At 28.3% G+C, this 8039-nt stretch overlaps 1 protein-coding gene across 1 annotated transcript in view; it reads right to left on the bottom strand.

The window, feature by feature from the left end:
• Positions 1–8039, bottom strand: part of LOC113385935 (LHFPL tetraspan subfamily member 6 protein-like) — a 362675-nt gene that overhangs the window by 125763 nt on the left and 228873 nt on the right. The window lies entirely within an intron of this gene.

Here is an 8039-nt window from a genome sequence, read left to right as displayed (position 1 = left end):
TTCATGTGCATTGCGCTTCTTCATATTACTGTCTGCCTGTAATTTATCTCGTATATACTTACGTGAGAAAATGTAACGTGTTCTATTTTCAGAAAGTTTGTCTATGAACTATTAAACATACACTGACAACGGTCTTCTGATATTCATGTTTGCTTACAAATGGCAAACTTGACAGGAATTATTAAAGTTTTTGCAGTAGTACGGATAATATACTTGTTTAAATTTGCATTTTTTAGAAAATTTATTTTAATAAAAAATTTCAAATTCAACTTCCTGAAAACAAAAAGTGTCTAAGACGAATCACCCATATTGTTAAGCAAATAATAATGGTGATGTTTCTAGAAAATTGCTAATATATCTGCAAAATCCGCAGTATAGAAGATAAATTTTATGCATACATGTGTCATGTTGGGTTAGTGGCGCACGTTAACTCTGATATTACTGGGATTTACTATTCCCAACCTATTTCAAATTATATTACATATGAATCCAAATTGGATGCATTTGATGTCGTAATTCAAAGGCACATTTTTCCAGTTCTTATGATTAAAACACAAACATCCAATACCAATTATAAAATTGGATTATGCATTTCCGAATCTACAGCTCCAAATTTCAATCCGACGACTTCAAAATGTTTTAAAATATTTATTTTTAGTTCTCTCGAATTAAAATTAGGATGCAGTATTAAATTCTGACCATGTATAGCGCCATATTTAAAATTTACATCCATTATAAATGAACAATGGACATCACCTGCAGAATAAAAAGTTTTGTAAGCAACTCACAGTTTATTTATAAAAGTTCAATTGTATTTGAACAAAGTTTACGTCGTGATCATTCAACGAAACTTATTTTTTCTTTCTTGTTCGAAAGAAAAATAATCTTAGAATGAAAAATATTAATACATTTATTGCGATTCTGATGGCTTCACGCTAAATATAACAGAACATTTTGGCGTTTATCTTTATTTCGTGTTCACAAACTTTTCTGGAAAACTCACGGAACATTTCTTTCGTGGGTTAGATTGAATTCATTATGTTTATTTTTATTTTACTCACAAAATTAGTAAAATAAATACACGAAACCAGGTAAAGATGCTGTATCATACATAATAAATAAAGCAAAAATTCGTATTGATTTTACACAAATATAACAAATATTCAAAGTATAAATTGATGTCGATCAAAATGAGACCTGATACTATGATGACAATTCCAGTGATAAACGGAATTTTTAATTAGACTAAATATTTGTAATTAAATTCATTTAATTTTCCCCTCAAAGTATAATTATTCATTAAGTGACATCTAGAAGGTTTCGTGAAAAATTACAAATAACTTCTGCGATAATGAAAAATATATCTCATAAGATGAATCTATTTCTGATGAGGGTGTAATTTAATGTCGCAATATTTTAGTGACAGCTTTAACTTACTTCTGACACTTTTTAATTTCAAGGGAATGATCACGAAATGTATAAATATTTAGGCAGTAGAACCTCAATTTTGATGTGATATAAATTTTGCTGCAACTTGATGAAACTGCTAGTGAGCTGGTACAGAACTTGGTATGAAAAATATTAAAAATTTAAACGAATTCATATGACCTGTTTTTAATTATATAATTACTTACAGATCAAATTGAATAAATGTCTCTATATTTATTCATAAGCAAGCAGTAGTCTACAATAAAAGCTGTATGTATAATAAATCAGTAATTAGATAGTAGTTAGAGAAAAATGTCTCAACAGGTTATCCAGTAGTAAAACTTTTAGTTATGATCTGTAGCAAATAAAACTGTATGTTTAATTTTCGATCATATAATATTTGACTATGATGAAATAATTCCAAGTGTTTCAAAACCAAATAGATACTATCAAACAACTACCCCAGAACCTAGTAGACAGTTGTGCATTAAGTCCTCAAAGTTGTTCGAAAGCAGAGCGCACGATACTTCAGCAATTTCGCAATAGTAGTTGCTCAAAAGGTGCACTGTACAAAAGCCGTTTAGTAATTACATTACTGAAAATGCCAATTTGATCAACTAAAAGGATGATTTTAACATAAGAGTTAATATAGTAATTACACGAGACTGATGTTTGTTGTCGTTATTTACAATAGACAGGTTGCATTATGTGCAATTTCATTATAAATGATGCAGGTTTCATGAACTGAAACTAATATGTACTATTTAAGGAACTACATCAAGACGTAATACTCTCTCGAGACTGTTCTAATTAAGATAATAAAACAGTTTAAGGTAGGAGTTCATATTACAGTACAGTTGTATATTATAAACGATTTATGGAAGGAGATTAAAAACAAAACATTAAGTATCAAGTCATATGATGAAAAGGACAACAAAAAATTAATATTTTAAAAAGAAGCTATTACTGTATAAGATCATAATCAAAACCTATGATCAAAACAATATGGAAACATTCTACCCACTAGAGCTAAAATTAATATTGATTAATAATCCGAACAAACTATTGCAAATTTTTACCAAATCACAAAAAAAGAAATATAGAGAGAAGACTGCTAATTGACCTGGTGCAAGTTATAACTCTTAACTACAGTAATTAAAATATGTATACAAAACAAAATTTGATAAATTATTATAATCAAAATTAGGAAACCAAAAATAAATAAAATTTTAATTCTCTTGACAATATCATATGGCAATTATATTTGATTTTCATACGAGCTGTTATTTCTTTTGAATCAATTAAATCCAATTACAAATTCAAAATAAATTAAATCCATTTTCAAAATAAATTAAGAATAAAAAAAACTGTGTTTCAGTGTTTAGTTTTTGTTCAAGTTACGAATAATGCAGGTCTGAGCAAATTTAGAAGTAGGTTAATAATATAATAATTTGCCTTTCAAACAGCTGTATAATATACATGCATGTATTCAACATTATTTATCTAAAAATCAGTTCTGTACATCTAAACATGCGAATGTAATATTCAGTCTATGATGCACATGCTAATTACCAAATATTTTCCTTGACAAGCTACCCAAAATAACACAAAGCAAAATGCTGTTTCATATGAATATCAAATTGCAAATAATAATGTACAAACACATTTTGCCAGTGGCGGGTCATGAACCAAACTTTCCGAATTTGAATAGTATTCATGTTTCATAATATGTATATTGTATGTTGTAAAATTAAATAGATTATTAAATTATATTTAAAATAGTGGGTGGTGTACAATATATATGGAATACTGATGTAGCCATGCATTAGTTGCCTGATTTAGTTGTTTGTGCAATGTTACTCGATATATATATATATATATATATATATAAATATATATATATATATATACATGTGTCAGTATTGGCACGTATGATAGCCATGTTTGATAAAAAAATAATATAATTAAAAAGGTCAAAACCTATTATATGTACGACCTGTTTTTTTAAAGCTTCTATGCTATTTAAAGAAATTTGTAAACACAAACAAATTATATCAAATGTAAAAAAAAGTTTTTTTATTTAATTTAATACCTAAAAAATTCGTAAACAACAAAAATTATACAAATCTTCAAAAGATACAAAAATTAAAATAAGATGAGCTTATTCTTAAATGAGCTTAAGCTTAATCAAAATTTGGATTTTTTAGAATAAAATTGAATAAAATAATTTATTTTAATGCTGAATAAATCCCTATATGTGCATTGCCTTAGTTATCTGCCAATAGTCATTCAATATCACATACCACATGTTAAAATCTCAAACTTGTTTTTCAATCATAACCAAAGTTTGTTCTTATGCATTTGATTCTGCTATGGGGATCAGTTAATTAAAAAAGTTTTACCACAATCTGGATATGATTTTATTTCAAGACGAGAAAAATGTAGGAAAATATAATATATGTATATATGCGAATTGACAAAGAAATATAGCAATATCGCTTTTATTGCCTCTATAAAAGTTTTTAAGATGCTCTAAAATCCAGCGCTATGCTCCTATATAGCAGATGCTATCTACAATGAGCGGACCGTAAAAAATGCTCCGCATAATAAATATTTAATGTAGCGATAAACAAAATAATAAAATGCACAGAGAGCATATGGAATGGAAATCATGAGCGATTCATAATTGCACTGCAAAATATTTAATGAAGGATTAAAGTTAAATTCCAGAGAGCTTTCGAATGAATAAAATAGTTATTGAAACTGATGTCGATGTTACAGTAACCATATGAATCATAATCGTTAATGAAAAACCAACAAATAACGTTCCGAAATTAATGTTTATGCGAATTGAGTAGTGGTTATATAATACAAATTTAATTAAATTACTGTTGGGATTTAATATAATGTAATTGATATGGAATTGATAAAAGCACTCCAACATTTAAGTTAAATTTGAAAATAAAATATAAAGAACTAACAAGAGCAAGCATTAAAAATAGCAATTAATAATAGAAAATGAATATATTTATTTCTTTTCATAGAACTTTCAAATTGCAAGTAATATCATGATTTAGAACAATATATAGCAATATATAATATATAGCACGATAAAATGAAATAATAAAAGTCAAATTCTAAAAATTACAATAAGGTAAGACAACTAATCAGATTTCTATATAATAACCAGATGCTTATAATATTGAGCTTACTTAAACCCAAATATGAAACTTATTGAGCAAAATTAGTATTTAGAGTTGAATATTCTTTTATTTAAAATTTGTCATACTGAACTATTTTTGCATAAATTGACTTTCCAAGCATGGCAACGTTTATGTTAAAATATATTATTTAATATGAATAATTTGTATATTATTCAAATACTTAATTTTTGTAATTTTTTATTATTATATCCAAATTTCTTTAAAATTCATGTATTTTACTGTATTTTTTGAAAAACTATAACTTCAATTATTTTAAAGCTTCCAATGCTCAACATGAAAAAATGTCTATCTTATAGTAAAAATTCTTATTGTTAGTGAATCAATATTGCGCATAGGCTAAGTAAATGCGTCATGGCGTTTTAATATTCTGGTATGTTCGGGTATCATATTTGATTACATACTCATCAATCAAAAAGTTCCATCAAAAGATCATGTTTCAAAAACAAGTTTTCAATAAAATTTTAATTTATATATTAGATACTATATTAGAATCTTGTAAGTGTGCTAATCTTGTAAGTGTGCTAAGCTTTTTAATAAAACATAATAATATCTGTGAGACTATAAGGCCGCAATTCTCCGGTAAAATAGACCGTAACATAGCGTTGTTATAGCAACGCCATATTACGCGCCTTTTCTTCATATAAAATTGTAGTAAAAACACTGTCAAAATGCTACGTATTTAATGTGTGATTTACACATAAAACCTCATAAAGTGTTGTAAATGCACATTAGAAATGTGTTATGATAACATTCTTTGTTTGACTTTTGTGCGTTTTCTAGGTTAGGTTTTATATCTAAAACGCCTGACTGCATAGCAAACACATAGCATTTTGACAGTTTTTAATACATGAATTTCATTTTATATATGTAGATATATGTAGATAATCTATTTGAAATTATTTAAAACAATTATTGATTATTTTCATTACTCGAAATTTTAATTACGGTGCGTAAAGTTCCAGCAATTTGCATTAGAGCAGGATGCACTGCACCACTAATTTTCTTAGCTATAAACCTTGCGGAGCCCGAGGCCTTTCCAACGAATGCAAAATTGTCGAAATCGGTTCGTGCGTTCTGGAGTTAAATCGTCAGGAAAAAAAACCCGACTAATTTTTATATATAAGTATATATATATATATATATATATATATATATATATATAAAAATTGTTATTGTATATTATTTTAATACACAGTAGAGTCGAACTAATAAATGAATAAACAACAATGAGTGAAATAACAAGACACTCAGATATCTAATAAAATCAAACTTTGACAATGAAACCGATATCTATTCTCTAATCAACGCAACGCGAATAGAATGAGCATCATGTGAATGGGAAATTTGAATGGCAATCAATTTGAAATTCATCCCAGGCTTACCTCCCAATTACCTTTCATGGTTCCAGTATTCGTGATACCGTCCATTCAAACTCATCAGCGTTTGTGTTAACAGGCTCTATTGAATGGATAACGCTGCCGAAATCGTGACACAATCATAAAATGGTAACGAGGAAAATGATAAAAAATTCATTAACTAACAAATTAAGAAAAATGCAAGGGTGAAAAGGTTTATATCATTCTGATATTGCAAATCATCCATTGTTTAATGACTATATTTAGGATATTGATTTGAAGTCCAGAATGGTTGTTTTATAGTCGTTCACTTTTATATAATCATTTTTTAATAAATTAATAAATTAACTAGCTGTAAGTGGAATTCTGTCTTAAGGCAATTACGGCATCGTGCCTTAAGGCAAATTGCTGGAACTTCCCGTACCAAAAATTATTATTTTTTTAAAAACGATTAACATTTTTGAAAAAAAAATTACTTTGAAAAAATAAGATTTTTGAGAAACTATAAATTGGACAAAAAATTACTTTTTTTTGAAAAAAAAAATTAAAAAAAAAATTTTTTTTTTATTATTTTTTTTTTTTGAAAAAAAATTTTTTTTCTTTATTTTGACATATTGTGGAAGATCTGAACTTTTTTTTCAAAGCAATCGTACTGCTTTAACTGCATAGGGACAAAATATAAAGCGCGTAAGCGCCGCGTCGCTGTCTAACGCATAAGCATTGGTACGGAACCCATAGGAATGTTAACAAAATGTATACTTATTGTTAAAATGTCTATAAAATATCTGATAATTTGATGTGCATATGTCTAATGATCATTTTTGACCGCCAAATAGCTCATTTTTTTACTTTTTCCTCCATATCTCCGAAACCGCTAGACCTACCTTTATGAAAATTTTATCAACTCTTCATCTTGCCAATACAAGTAAAATGTTTTTTGAATTATTCAAATCGGATGCTCCGTTCTCTTAAAAACTGAGTTACCGTTTTCGGCACTTTTTGCCCCGTATCTTCGGAACGGCTAGACCTAACTTCGCCAAAAACTAATCAGCACGTCTCCTTATCAGTACGAATCGAATGTTTTTTGAATTATTCAAATCGGTTGATCCGTGTTCCCGAAATCGTCGACGAAAATTTGTATCCGCACATACATACACACACATACATACATACATACATACATACACACACACACACACACACACACACACACATACATCCATTTTTTCTAAGGTATGCCAAAATGTTCAGAAACCTCTGAAACGTAAAGATATATAAAAAATTTCATTTTCGATTTTTTTGCGATTACTATAACTTACCCTACGGGAAGTTAATAAATTAGTGGTGTATGGCATCGTGCCATAAGGCAAATTGCTAGAACTCCCTGTACTCAAATGAAGTATTCGAAAAATATTAAAAGTTTTAAAATAGATTATCCTAATTGTTTGAAGTATTATATGTGATATTTAGAACTTTAGCTAGAATTACAATTAAAATCCGAATTGTTTTTCGATATTCAAAAATTTTTTTTTGAAAATTAAAAAAAAAATAGATTTAAAAAAATGTCTTTACCCAAAGGCAATCGTTTCGTCAGCACAAGCAGAAAGTTTTTTAAATCATTCAAATCGGATGCTTAGTTCTCTAAAAAACTCCCTTTTTTGCACATTTAGCTCTATATGTCCGAAACAGTCAAACCTGCCTTTGCCAAAATCTAATCACCACTTCTCCCCATCATTACGAATGTTTTTTGGATCGTTCAAATCGATTGATCCGTTCTCTAAACACTGGCATTTTTAGCACTTTCTGCTCCATATCTCCGAAGCCGCTGGACCTGGCTTTACCAAAAACTAATCAGCACATCTCTCTATCAATAGAAATTGATTGCTTTTTTGAATTTTTCAAGTCGGTTCATCCACACGCCCCAAAATCGTCGACGAAAAATTGTCTCCACACAACACACACACATTCATCGATTTTTTCTGAGGTATGCCAAAATGTTCAAAAACCTCTAAAACGTAAAGATATGCAAAAT

The sequence above is a fragment of the Ctenocephalides felis genome, unplaced genomic scaffold (genome assembly GCF_003426905.1).
Source record: "Ctenocephalides felis isolate EL2017-DRISC unplaced genomic scaffold, ASM342690v1 CF-g0.4_SCAFFOLD_03571, whole genome shotgun sequence".
In the NCBI taxonomy this organism is placed as follows: domain Eukaryota; kingdom Metazoa; phylum Arthropoda; class Insecta; order Siphonaptera; family Pulicidae; genus Ctenocephalides; species Ctenocephalides felis.
This window is presented reverse-complemented; position numbering and strand designations above follow the sequence as displayed.